The sequence below is a fragment of the Anarrhichthys ocellatus genome, unplaced genomic scaffold (assembly GCF_004355925.1).
Source record: "Anarrhichthys ocellatus isolate YVR2014 unplaced genomic scaffold, GSC_Weel_1.0 scaffold25, whole genome shotgun sequence".
Taxonomy (NCBI): Eukaryota; Metazoa; Chordata; class Actinopteri; order Perciformes; family Anarhichadidae; genus Anarrhichthys; species Anarrhichthys ocellatus.
Genome location: NW_022280055.1, coordinates 1930411 through 1945648, shown reverse-complemented (window position 1 = coordinate 1945648; position 15238 = coordinate 1930411). Strand labels below are relative to the sequence as shown.

Below are 15238 nucleotides of genomic sequence, written 5' to 3'. Positions count from 1 at the left end.
CTTTCAACTTGAAATCCATTGCCCTTTACCAATCCACAAAGAATGTGAATGACGCATTAAAATCACAAAATGAACAGACAGACATACCTGAAAATGAATGGAAAAGCAATAAAATAGGGACAATCTGTGAGATGTTTCCAATTTTGAAGGTTGGTCACATGATGACCAGTATGGAAAAGTAGGACTTAGAGTTTTTATTATTTTATTACAGTTAATTTGTTTTCAAATGGGTCACCTGGGCAAAAGAGTGGCATCGTGGTGACAATAAATCACACAGTGTATCACACACTGAACATGCTGCACAATGAGTTTTTTAGTCTTTATCCATCTACACCAACACTTTGATGACCTCATTTGTTGCGTAAACACCCCTAACTATCTCAACCAGATCAAGATTTGAGCCATAGTTGGAGCCTAACATGGTCGACAAAACTTTTTCTTCAGTCTTTTACCTCATTACGATTATTTGGGTTTGTCCAAACACCAGACACAGAAACCCAAACAACAACAAACTGTAGCAACAAGCAGTAGACAAAATATTATAATGAATACAAATGAATCCATGTGAAACAAGTAATGAGAGAGGTCTTGTCTGTATACAATCAGGCTGTGACACCGCAAACTGCAGTAAAGAGCTAAGTTAACCTGCAATATCTGATTTTTGGGTTACTTATAGGCAGTGGAAATGCCTGTGAACACAACAGTGACACGTTCTCACCTTTTTAAGTTGATATTTGTTAGCAAACAGTTGTTTCATTACATATCCAGCAGTTACGGAGCAACATTGTCATTCATTTGGGGACGTGTCACTGGCAGCCTTGTTCTTATTCTTGTTCTTTTTCTTCTTCAGTGTCTCTACTTCAAGAAGAAGATGACTCAGCTGGCCATCAACGCACACTGATCAGGTAACCTGAGAGGTGAGTTATTCATTAAGGGTCAGTATACCTGTTAATTTGCTCTAAAGATGACGGGCTGGGTTTTACTGGCTTGTTGGTTCATTTAATATCACCAGGTGTGGCTCAGGTCCATCACATCTGGTCACTAAAGTAATTATGCTCCGGCAACAGGTGGAGTTACTGTATATCATTTCGGACGACATCATCATATCATGTATATTTGGCCACCAAACAAGTGCACGTAAGTCCAAGTTTCAGTGTAGAGCTGCCATAACATGATATATACGTGGTGTTAGCCCAGCGTTGGCTCAAGCAGCTGTCCCTGCACAGACACACCGGGTAGACAGGGTCCCAACACTACGTCCCTCACCGCTGTTGGTTGCAACCTAACGTACCCCCATCCTCCTGATCTGAATTTGAAGGCGGGCCAAAAAAAACTCTCTGACCTTGAGAATGCATATTGAAATGGTTTCTGCACCGCAAAGGTGTTTTTTCCTGAAACATAATGTCGCAGAGAGCCTGGTGCATATGGAGGGCACTGTGAGGTCCTGTGTGGCACAGTGGCACAAATGAGTCTTTCTGTTGCCTCTTAGGTCTTACATCATCTCCAGACTCCAGGACTGACTGCTGGAGGGTCTGCCGAGAGATCCCTGCGGTATTATGCTTGACACTACACTGAACCCATCTGATTTCTTACCTTTCTCTGCTGTATCACAACCTCATATTGTTCCCACACGAGGTTTTCCACGTTGTGTCAGGCCTTTTGGCTGTAGTCTCACCTCCCTGTCCTGTGTCGACCTCTGAGCCATGCTGCTTTGGATCAGGGGCTGCAGGGAGAGCTAGCTGGCAGGTCAATGGACTCAGTGTTGCTGCACGGCATGTATGGCTGCCTCTGCTGCTGCTCCATTTCACCCTGCATGCCTGAGCTCAGCTTTTCCAGCCGGTATTCCGTCCCGCTAATTAGGATGAGTGTTCTTGCCGGTCCGCTATGGGAACCACTTTCACATGGGAAGCCCTTCGTTTGTTTCCACCTCACTTCCCTGAGGTCACCTTTGCTTGGCAAAACTAAAAGACAAATTTCCCTCACGGGAACTCTGCTAAGCCAAATTCATGAACATAAACAATAAATGGAAACACTTCATCCAAAAGACATCTTTAAATGATCTCAGTTGACACAAAAAAAGGACGATGTGTATTATTTTCCAAAGCCACACAAGCTCTTCAAAACAAGGTTCTATTGATCTAAACCAAACGTGTTACAACTCGCTGACATGCTGGCTGTGACACTAATGACTCATCAATTCCAAATCTACACTTAGTTTGTCCTTACTGAATGGTAAAATGGATGAGACAAGTCCTTGGTTGTGTTTGATTTTTATTTTGGTATAATTTAATTGAGTTCTTCGGACACTTATTGGCAGTGCCAGCTGAAAACCCAACCTCTTCATATAAAGTTTATATATGTATATATTTACACATCAAACAAACACAGAGCAACATAGCATCCATTTGGAGTCATGTTCCTGGCCTTCTGGGGAATGTATTCAATATTCACTCTGCTTTAGCTCTTTTTTTGGTCTCCATCAACTCTTTTTGAACTGCTAATTGCTCCTGGTCAACTTAATCTGTTAGCTCTTTGGTGCTGGATAGACAGCGTATAGTGGATTTACCCAAAACAATATTTTGTTAAAAACAGCTGTCTGATGCGGCTAGAAGCAACGCTGATGATGAGAGTGGTGAGAGTGAACCAAAACAGTAAAGTACCCGCCAGTAAAAACCAAACAATGAGCTAAAGGCAAAAAAAAACACTCTGCAGATCTGAGGAACTACAGATAATTCTCTGTGGGTTCATCACTCTCACTCGCTTCTTTTTTTAAGATGCCACAAAGTGTGTGAATTTTCCAGCTGGTAAAACTGTACCTTGGCCCCGAGAATGAGACTCTGAGAGCCATTGTGCATGTTTTTATATGAGACTCAGTTAAATTGGTATATGTGGCACAGAGTGAGGCGACTGGATTGGAAATAACAGGAGGAACACACAGCTTGTAAATGCTTGTAAAACCAGAAAATCTCCCTTAAAGTTACAAAGGAACAAGAGACGAAGATTGGGATCCAGGAAGGGAGAAACAGAAAAAAAAAGAGAAAGTAAGAACAAGAAAATACAAGAAGGAAGCAGCGGTAGTACAAAAGGGTCATGAAAACTTGAGCACACCCTCCAAACATCTCTACAAAAGGCTGCTCGCTGTAGAAATGAAAAGGTGCATCAGTAAATGTATTTAATTGGGACACCCTTCTGAGCTGTGGGAAATGTATATTGGTCTGCAGTCTAAGGTTTAAATAAAGCTTGCAGCAATACATCATAGTAGAGGCTTCTTCGGTCAGAAACATTTAGCTTTAATGGCTGGTATTTTAATTGTTATGATGATTTTAGTACATAATAATGAAAAACACATGCTCACAAATACAAGTAATAAGAAAGGAATTTCATATTAAATGGTTGATCGGAGGTCTCGCTTGTTTTGTTGGACTCCCTTTCTAAAAACAAGTCCATTTGGCACCCGGGAGTTTTTTCTGGCACCGGGGTGAGACCCTGTTCCCCCGCTAGTTGCAAGTGTCCGCTCTGCTCCGTAACTCGGCACCATGCAGCTTCTGAGCCAGGACATGGACCACAACAGCATCAAATTATTATATTTTCATTCTCCGCATTCATGTTTGTCCTTTTCTCAACCCATATTCAATGACATAGAGGTTTCTTCTTCTAACGTTTGGCCTCCAGACTGTGTCATATCTGGCCTGTCTGTCAGATAACATAAAGTTGGCTGCACAGTTTACAAGCTAAAATGCATTTGTCTTGTGTTAAAAATCTCACTGCATTAAGTAAATTAATGTGTTTTAACCTGCTTTATCCAGCAGATGGGGTTAGAACTCCAATTTAGCTGAAGTCCTTGATTAGGGATAATTACAGCTTTATTCTGACTGGGTTGTGTATAAGATTACAATCCATTCAGAGCACGGTTATTTCGGGGATTCTTATCTCGTGCAGTTATATAAATATAGAACTTTGACTCTGAAAAGGCCTGAAACATTGACTGGAATGTCATGCCAAACCCAACAAAAGCCCACACATCCTAATTACAATCTGATGATGAATTCCTTTCAGCGGCACTATTTCCAACAACATTTTTGAACCAGCGCACATCCACAAACCTGACAAATGTACCACGGCCTGTTAGACCTCGTCCGGTCTCACTGGGTCTCTGGAGGGGAGGAGAATCAGCATGTCAGTGTGCTACTGCAGGAGAGCAGCTGATGGAAGACAAATTAAAGCTGCACATATACATCTGGGCCTTGACTGCATGTACACATTTCTGCTTTGAATGTATTTGACAACATGGCTTGGCTGTGTATGGGCGTTTTTTACTAGCATTTCATTATGATGTGGTATTAGTAAATACACAGTTGAGGCTCACAACTCTGTTTATCGTGAAACTATCAATAACTAACCAACTAACTGAATAAATAACCATATCTAATTTATTAAAAAATACATAGTATGCTTGGTAGCTAACGTGTGAAGAATGTGACTATTAACTGTATTTATCTTTTGTGTTTTTTCTTTTGCAAAGTGCTGATTTTGTTGTCTCCGCTTCGGTATCTTACTGTCCTATGTTTGTATTTCTAAAACAAAAGAAGAATATTCTTCAGGAAGGCACTTAATCAACAGTACATGTAGCATTTGGTTTATCTGAAGGATCCATCCATAGATGGTTGGTCTAAGCTGTACTTAAGCAGGTACTTTTCTCTCGACATGTAACACCCGTCTCAAAGATTGATGTCATCACAAAATGTCTTACATCTTCCACTGGCCCTGAAGTTACACATGCACTATCTTTAATTGTGTTTAAATTCAGCCTGAAGATCACACCCTGACATATTTCTACATGAACTGATCCGTCAACATCTTCAACATTTAGCTTCAATCAGCTGATGTGAGATTGTGAGAATGTTATGCATGAAGTTGAACCTAGATGTCATGTTCAAGACACAGAAAAGGGTTTTCGTCTTAACCACAGACATCCATCAAACGCCGGCTAGGCTGTGTTTGTCTGTGATCATTGCTGGTATAAAGAGATTGATGGGCGTCTGTCAGCACGTCAGCCTGCCTCTCCGTCATGCTGCTGCTGCTGCTCACATTCCACATGTGAATCTGCTCTAAATCCCCCAGAACACTGAAGCTGTGATGATAAACATGATAAACATGAAAATGTGCCAGTCTTGTGTGTGAAAGCTGTTCAGTAGCGTGTGTTTAATTGTCAGGAATGGAGATAGTGCCTGAAGGATGGGACGGCCTGTTATCGTGACGAGTCATCACAGCCAGACGTCCGTCTCTCACTCCAGCAGCATGACCTGGGAATATCACTGGTTTCCTCTAACCCAGTTTACATTCCTCAACACTTAACGGTTTTGCTACCTACTTATCTACTTTATCTTCAGTAAATCAGATGTCTGTCTGTTGTTTCCAAGTGTTGATGATGGCATATTTGAGTGTGGGGCATGGTTTCTTCTGTCTGCAGAGAATATGTAAGACATGTCTCCTGGTGCTGCCGAGATTAAATGGAAAGAAACAAAATGGTCAAAAAGTGTTTCCTATGGGGCACTACTGCCCCCTATTGGCAGAACCATGTTGTTGTTTTGTCTACAACTAGTTGTAGTGCAGTTGCATTTCTAGAAAGTTTTTATTCCATTAGAATTATTTTTTATCAGTTAAAGTTGTAGGTATGCCTCATTAACTGCACTATGAATGACACACTAGAGCACAGTGTGTATTATTGGACTATATAATGCAGTACTATATACTTTTATGTCATCTGTATGTCCTGTTTTTACTGTTTTGCTGAATTTCCCTGCAGGGATAATAAAGTCTACTCCTTACCTTGTAACAAGGTAGGCTATTTAAATAAAGGTCAGGTAAATTACTATTTTTGTAACAAATACAACACCCAATCATGTCACCTAATGTTTCTGCTCAAGTAGACCAATTTAGAAAATGAAATGTCACACTGCATTAGTGAGTGCTGAATGGCTGGGGAAGGAACTCACAGCAGAATTAAGAATTACAGTCATGTTCGGGACAAAAGGTCAGCCGTGTGCTTTGGCATTTAATGAGAAAGTAAAAATGTTAAGCCTTTAATATTACATTCAAATAAAGCTATATGGAACATGTGCACTGTTAAACGCGGTGATGTAACTGAAATGCAGTTTACAAGCTTGTTTTGAACGTCTTAATGCTGGTGTGATTTTTTTTGTGAGTGTTTCATTCCAATCGAAGGGGTTTTGTGTCTTCATGTCCAACCTGTGCCTAATTTGATATTAATACTACATCGACAATAACCAGGCAAATTTTGAAAACAATGTTTATGTTTGAAGGCAACATGCATCCACATTAGTGTATTCAGGACCTTTTCATAAAGATAAATGTTCACACTATCTGTTTGGGCTGTCTGTCCGCACTAAGGCAATGACACTTAAACATGAGGTTTTCCAGAATGGATAAATCTGGAAACACCAGCTCCATGTTTTAGAGTGGACAGGCAGAAGAGAAATCTTGAAAATGGGGACGATAATGTAAACTTGGCTTCAGTTAAACCTACAAGATCCAACATTTGGAACTGCAAAGTCCGATGATGATTTTTTTTTTTTTTAACTCCTTTCACAATACTCATTGTCATTTGTTTTTGTTGTATATGCGTTGTTATCGTAAAAACAAATGACTAAGTAACCTCTAACATTCCCTGTTATCCCTGTGAACAAACAGGACTTTCACAGCAGAGACCACTGTACCTGTCCCACGTGGAACCAAAATGAATAGCAGACTTTACGCCTGTTGCGTAATGTTGTTACACTTGTTACGTACCGTGGTTTGCAGAAACGAACAATGCCACCATTTTTACCAACGACTACGTTGCTTCAAGGAACTGCAGTGCATATAAGATTCAGACCAAAGGTCAGCATCACCTGATATTGATCTGCTGACACTTTTGATAATTGATTCTGTTCACCCTCTTATTTACTCATTTACACATTCATCACCTGCAGCAAGTTGGTTGTCGGGCAGTGAGACCTCCAGACCTCCCATAGACTTCTGGACGCGTTTCGCTGTCGTCGTTCCTGGAATTACCGGTCTGACACAAACCCTGCAAGAGTCCCAGAGAGCAGGAGACGCCTCGGGCGAACGTCGGACTCCCAGAGGCATGATGACCTGTCTCCTAAACGCCTCTGACAGGCCAGGAAAAGCTCAGGTTAGGTCCTGCCCCGCGCTCTCTGTCTGTCTGTCTCTAACAGTTAAATAATGGTGACATTTTGTACACGTTTTAGCTGCGATCACCTGATCAACAGGATACTTGAAATCAGTATTCCACACACAAATCCAAATCAGATTTCCTGAGACATGAAGTGCAAACTGTGAGGGACCATGAAAGAGGCATGTATTTCCCCTGAACGGTCTTACAGTAGAGATTATACAGATTACATAACAGGTCGGTCTATTCATGCTTTCACCATCATCACCATTATTCTGAGAATTAGGGTAGAGGTTGCCATGGGGATATTTGTCCATCGCCATTCACCAGCACAGGTAATTGCTCCTCCTCGCTGTCTGTCTCTCTCTCTCTCATGGCCTACTCTCATTCACCACTCGACAGACAATGGAGGGAGTTCTGACAAAACAGACAACAAAAGGTCCAATTTGTTTAGTTTGAACAGTATTAACTAATCAAGTAAAATATGTGTTTGTACAAACTTTTGCTGCATTATTTGTGATATTTAGAGGGGTTTTTTTCTTAATCAAGATCGAGTGAATGTATTTGTTTCCTGTATTAGGACATCAGATGTCAGAAGTTTTTTTCCGCCGCCTTGACAAAGCATGACAACTGCAGATTTTCACTGCTATGGATCCATTGCATGTATACTGCATTTAACAGTAAATGGATGACATTATATAGTACCTTTATACTGAGCTCAAAGGTTTTTACAATAACTCACATTCACCCACCCACACACACAAACACACACACACACACACACACTCACATGCTTACTGTTGGTGGCGTTGACCTGCTCACTGAAGTAGGTCGAGGTTCAGTGTCTTGCTCAAGTAACCTTCACAACGCTGTTAGGAAGCTCTGGGAATCAAACTACCAACTGTGTGATTAATGTATGACACACTCCTTCAGCAGAATGGGAAGTTCAAGGAAGTTATTGTGATTAGGGTTTGTGAACGTATTTTTCCAAGATGTTATCAGGAATCGTGTAGTGCCTTTTAAATTAGCTGAATTGGTTGCATTAGTGTTAATAATTGATTTTATTTTGATGGTGGCTTTGTTTACATCTCTGCATTTATTCTGTGTGGGAGATATTGTAGTCATCAGAAATATGATGTTTGGCTTCGTTGCATGTCATATCTCTCTCCACAGTATTTCCGTATCCTCTCTCTGTTTGTCAAAGAAAGAAAGAATGCAAATAAAATCTTTAAAAAAGACCGGGGGCTATAAAAATTGAAACTAAAACCATAAGATATTAAATTTAGTGAGCAGATATGCTTAAGAGACAATTCAATTTCAGTTGGAGTTCAGCACCAGATACATTGCAGGTCTTCTCATCTCATCTTTGGAAAGAAAGTGATTGGCTTTCCTATAGTTGGACAAAACATTTAAAAAATGTTAAAAGCAGATCACTCAAAAATACACTTAAAACTAATATTTCTAATGTTTTTCATATAATATAAAATATTCATATACCCTGCTTTTAGACACTACTATAGTACAGATGTTGGTCAAGCTCAAGCTCCATTATCTTTGCTGTCATCTAATTGCACAGTTAAACACATGCACTGCATATTTCCTCCCAGCATCAGCTCTGCAAGAGCCTCGAGAGAATCATCATGACAGGCATTTGTCTCCAAGAAATACCTGATGAAAAAGGAGAGGCAAGTGGGGGCTCCAAGCAAAGGTGCCGGCTGAGCTCTGAGGTCATGTGCACACTATCAATCTGAATATAACATGTATATCTTTTTACTTTGGGGATTTCATCCACATCCTGAAGCGTTTGGAACACACTGCTGTACGAATGTCAAGCTTTCACAGATGTGGTCGAGTGCCAGTGTCGAGGCGACCTGACACTAACAGTGATCACACCTTACACACACGTTATTCACACCTACAGGTTTGCCCTCACACACACACACACACACACACACTCGAAGTGACGTGCTGCTAGTGGGTTTCAGGCAGAGGGAATTGTTTGACTCACTCAAACTCATGTGAAAAACAAAAAGTCTGCAGAAGCACACGACTCGCTACATTTTCTTCTCCGGGCTGTCAAGACAATGTGAGCGGAGGCTGAGAAGAAAACTTGGGTCTCTCTGCCCTCAGGCACTCAAACAGCTTCCTTCGACCTGTCGGATGGGGCTGCATTCATTCATCAAGGCCTCAACAACAACAAGTGTGAAATCACACGGATGCCTGACACCTGAGAGAGTGAGAGAGAGACACACACAGCTAAAGGTGTGTTTTTATCTGCCTGCTTTGGAGCATCTAAACAACTATTTGCAATTTTGTACAGACATTCATGTTCCCCAGAGGATGAATCCTAATATATTTGATGATACTCTGAGTTGTCTCCTGACACCGCAATGAAGTTGACTTGTGGTTTTGTTGGTCTCAATAACTATTTGAGATGACACACAGTGTGCACACTACTGTTCCCTTCAGGATGGATTTGAATCATTTTGCCGATCCCCCTGAGTTTTCATCTAGCACCATCGTTGGGTGAAACATTTTGTGTGTATAAAATACTTTTTAGTTTATAACCAAATACCTGCAAAATGAATGACATTCCCATCAGCCTCAGCTGGGCTTTGTGTGTGGTGCTAATTCACAGATGTTAGCATGCTAACACACACTAAAGTAAGATGGGGAACATGGACAACATCATACCTGCTAAACATCAGCATGTTAGCTCCGTCATTGTCAGCATGAGATGTGTTTCTCAGAACTGAATTGAATTGAATCACCAGAAAACAGACAAAATGTCACGCTGATTTTAAAAAGAGCTCAGTTATATGGAGGAGAAACTGATTTGAATAAAATGGCGTGGAGCTCTTACAATGAACAGAAAGGGTTTTGCTCGCACTGAGTCACCCGACATCACTCCATCATTATACATCATGTCCTTCGCCATCACACTTGAACTGTCCTCCGCTCTGTGTTTGAAGCCAGCTGAGAGGAAGAAACACGAGCTGCCACAGAACCTGCGCTAACGCATCTGGGTTACCTGTTGCCTAGCAACCATGCTGATTAAATCAGACTTCCAGTTATTACGACTAATGATGACCAAAAAGAAGAAGAAGAAAAATCTTCTTCTTCTCATGAAAGAGTTAAAAACTCTTTCATGCTGCATCTACTTGTAAGTGGAATGACTGAACTTGTTGTTCGTGAATGTATCCACGGCACCGATAATGAATCTGTCAACTGATTGATTTTCTCTGATGAAAATAATCTTTGACTAGAGGCAGCATGTTTAATTATCATTATTGTTATTGCATTTGAATGAACCAATCTCATGTTCTTCTGCTTGTTGTTTTCTATGATTCCCTGTTAGCTCTCAGCATCTGGGAGCAACGTTTCAATGTGTGTTAATGAATGTGAACAAGATTGCAGGATACATTGATTCATGGAGAAAATAATCAGCAGATTAATCCATAATTCAAATAATCATTAGCTGTGGTCCTATAGTTAAAAATGAGCTTCACCTCAACTACATCAGTGAAATCCTGCTATTACATTAGTGCATGAGTAATAATAATAATGTGATGTAACAAATCGGCTATAAGTCACAGGGGCCGTTTTGCTTTGAGTATTTTATACTTCTATATTAAAACACACTATAACTTGTAATTAAGTATTTTTACCTTGTGGTATTAGTACTTGTATTTAAGTAAAGGACCTGAATACTTCTTCCACCACTGCAGGATTTGGTCACAGTCTTGCTGTGAACATTTTGAAGTCCCAGATGAATATCGAACACAGACAGATTTACAAGGACATAGATCTTGAAGAGTCGAGACTGTTCTCACCAGAACAACGACAGCCTCGGTTGTTTACGTTACATTATTTTAATTTTACACACTTTAACTTCATGAGAACAATTTGTTTTTATGCTCATTCTGCTCTAGTTTGGCATCTTTACTGATTAATTGCTGGGTCGTGGTAAGAATAATGGAAAAAAAGATAATAAAATCTAGTTTTAAATTGAATTGGTTACTGTAAACAGACTGAACTGAACATGAGGAGAAAACCCATCACAAAACTGGAGCCAAAATGGCAGACAGCCTAAATAGAATATGCTCTAATTCAAATGAGAAACATCCCAAGTGGAGTCTTTCCAGTTCAAAGTGCACACCGCATGGATTTGCATAATTCTTTAGCATAAATAGAATGAGGAACAAATCCACTGGGATGCATTCTCACAAGTTAGTCTGAAAAAGGAATATTTATGCAATTTCTTTTTTTTTTAAATCCTGTAGCTCAGTTAAAATAATGTTTTCATAAAAATGCATTGTCAAAAATAAAATATAAATCCTATTATAAAGGCCCTTTAAAGCCTTTTTGTGGATTAAAGAGTATTGTTATTTCTAATAGCTGGACAATTTGTTAATTTCCCTTGAAATATCTGTCTCTTACCTGTTGTGTTTGTCTTCTATTCATTGATAACATCAGTGAATTGATTGTGCGCTCTGGGTTAAGACTGCACCAGTAATACAAAACCATTTTGTGGACTTTCCGTGGACATGAGGACTGGGAGGAGGGGGGGGACATGGATGACGATACCAGTGACGATATGAAAAAAACTACTGACGACAATTCCTGCTTGGATTAAAATAAACCAAAGCTGACAACAAACAGAGACTTTGTTCTCCTGCTTCTGCTGCTCGAAAATCCCCCATGTGCTCCTTCTTACACAGACTGCAAAGAAGATTAAACTATACTTTTACAGTCTTGCAGCTGCTAGAATTTGCTATATTGTAAAATGTTGCGACCCTGATTTCCTCTGCCATTTCTGCTAACGAGGGATCTGTTCAAGCTCATAAAAGCTGGTTTTAGAGAACCTCTGATGAACTGAATTGAACTTGAATTTGAGAGTTAACATGCTTCTTGATGTCCAAACCCAGTGGTTGTTGCTGCTGACAGAATACATTCGGGCTTTCGCGTAGGCACTAAGCCTCTGATCTCTTATTAATACATCTAGACGTTCACTACCCCATTCATCAAAAAATCTGTGAAAACACAACGAAAACCATTTCTTTCTCTGAAAAGTCACAGGAGAAAAAAACTAAGTACTGGAGTTTTACCTTTGTGCAGTGGTTGTGTAAGGATGCTGTACTTATGGTGCATTATACTGCATGTTATCACTGTAAATGTGGCAAATATGTGGAGCATACAAATGGAGCACATACTATAAATGATCACCAATTTCTCAACAGCAAAAACAAAATATATATCATGACTATGTCAGTTTAGTAGCCGTTCTGGAGCTTTCAATCATATCACATGATCTTCCTCAGCTCAGATGGAGCTCCAGTTGTCATGGAAATGTAGATCATCGTTGATTATTGGACGAGATGCTGATGAAGATCATATGATTTTACCGACAGCTCCAGCACAGCTGCTGAATGGAGCTTGTTTTTCCATCAAAGACCAAAAGTCATCAGCAAAAAATGAAAACATGCAAAGACATACAATGAAAAGTACGCTTAAAATCAAAATCATTTTTCTATAATTATTAATATTCCTGACTGAATAAGAGGTGATAGCAAAAGAAAGCGGTCGTGAAATTACCAAAACCGTTCTAACTTTTCACACGTTTTGTTTCCAAGTAGGAACCCATCGTTCAGAGTAAGAAGCTGATTGAGAAAATACGTTTAAAGGCCTTTAACACTAGAAGTGTAAAGGCTTTTGTGCAAATCAATGTACAACGATTTCTAAACTCACTCATGTGAAGCCTCTCTGTATATAGGGAAGGGGTTGTCGGGCGTGGAGTTGAAACTAGCGTCCAAGAACAAGGTCAGGGTGCCCAGAGTGGTGATGATGACGAACAACCACAGGAAGAGACGGTCCACCACGAGGGCGATGTACTGCCAGTCCCCTGTCATCTGGAAGAAACACACACACACACACACACACTAAAGCACTTACTGTAAGCACTGAGTCAGCAATGTGCTGTTTGTATGCAATGGCACATGAACATTGTCGGGGCATGTTTGGAACACTGTGCTCGAGAGCTGCAGACAGACGGAACAACAAGCAGCCCTGACAGCGCGTGGCGGGTTTGTGCGCGTTTCTCACCGTGTCGTCCGTGTCCTGCTTCTTCAGCTGATCGGCCATGTACGTCACAGCAGAACAAGTGGGAGAGTGGTGGAAAGATGGGCAACCAGGAAATTAGTCTAAATATGAGTCCAGCTCAGCTCCACTGCAGAGAGACATACAAGGACCTGGCCACCATTGAAGACACTGAAGAAGTGAACCAACTCGTCAACACAGTTTCATCTCTCGGCTACAAATCTGACGTGTGGATCGGCCTGTTCAGTGTAATCGACTGGAGGTGGTCAGACGGCAGCAGCGGGAGTGGATCTGAATATAGGAAATGGGAAAACCTTGCTGACAATGAGCCAGACTTTGCCGCTTATAATCAGTTCTGTGTGAACATTGGAGACACCGGAAGGTGGTGGATGATAATTGTAAACTGCACTGCCCATTTATCTGCTGCAAAGGTATAAGGACGTAGCAAGGCACATTTTAATCTTGTAAAAGATTCCGCAAGTCACCGATATGTTGGCTACAGAAGCTGACCATAAAGTAGCACTTTGTTGTGCAATAACGTCACACTCAGTTGCTAACTTGTTAGCGACACCAAGCTAATGCAGTCTAATATAACACAGCCTGGATACATCAACACACCTATTTAACAGTTTAAAGCTGAACTGAGCATTATAAAGTACACAAAGGGAGGATTCAATGCAGGACTGTTGAGTGTATGTTGCTTTTTTATTTTAATGAGCAATGTGAGTCAGCTTGGTAGATTGTCTTCATGCCGAGCTTAGTGGCTTCCAAGGACCCAAGAAAAGGTCTTAAATCATATATTAAAAGAAAAGATATTTGACACATTAAATTGATAGATTTTAAATTTATTTTAGCATAAAGTCCCTCCAAATATGACAGAAGGATGGAGGCACTGAGGCAAGTTGTATCTGTGTTTTACTGCTAATGTTCACTCACTAACTCATGTGACATAATCCCATCTGTGTTTCTGCGTAGCTGAACTGATTGAAAACATGGATAAGAAAGCAACCTGGGACCGCTTCTACACTGAGAGCAGCAGCAGCACAAACACCTTCAAACACTTTGAGTGGTTCTTTGGCTTCGATGCTGTCCGGGACTTCATTATGCCCCTATTGCAGACCAAGCCCCACCCAGACGGTTTGCTCCAAGTCCTGGATATGGGCTGTGGCACTTCTGCTTTAGGGCCCTGTATTTACAGACACTCTCCTCTCCCGGTCCGGGTCACTTGTGCAGACATTTCCCCCATAGCTGTGCAACTAATGCAGGAACACGTCCAAACCAAAGCCATTCAACCTCACAATCTTTCCTCTCGGCTTGAGTTCGTAGAGCTGGACTGCACACAGCTCCACAAGCACTACGGTTGTAGCAGTGTGGACCTTATAGTTGATAAGGGCACCACAGACGCCTTGTTGAGGTCTAAGGAAGGGAAATGAAAGGCCAATCAGGTGCTGAAGCAGTGTTTGAAGGTGTTGCGGAGCTCAGGGTCTCTGCTCCAGTTCTCTGATGAAGACCCTGATGCCAGGCTGCTGTAGCTGGAGACAGAGGCACAGGAGCCGGGGGTGATGGCAGCAGATGTTGGGGTGCAGGAGGTTGGGGAGCTAAGGGGAATGACTTACTACTGCTACCAAGTGACTCCTCGCTCTATTGTACAGCAACTTTCTTCATCTGGATGGTGATAATATTAAATGAGTAAACTACTGAACTGATTGTAAAAAGTAATTGATAAGGTACACAGACAGAGTGTGACTTATCCACCAAACTGGACCTCCACAGTCCGACAGCAGAGACAACAAGAGATTTACTACTCGTAAAATAACCTGAAGGTAAAGAATGACCTCTTTATGAAATGATAAAAGTTGACAAACCACTTAAACTGTCTGAGAAGTTCAAGGGAGGGCAGAGACTTTGTAGTGGGTTGGTGGTTTTGCCCGTCCTGGCTCTCTGTCC

The 15238-nt window shown here is 41.0% G+C and overlaps 1 pseudogene; it reads left to right on the top strand.

Annotated features, from left to right (window-relative positions):
- The first annotated feature begins 14211 nt into the window (after positions 1–14211).
- On the top strand, positions 14212–14967 carry LOC116391134 (citrate synthase-lysine N-methyltransferase CSKMT, mitochondrial-like; annotated as a pseudogene).
- Positions 14968–15238: the final 271 nt, after the last annotated feature.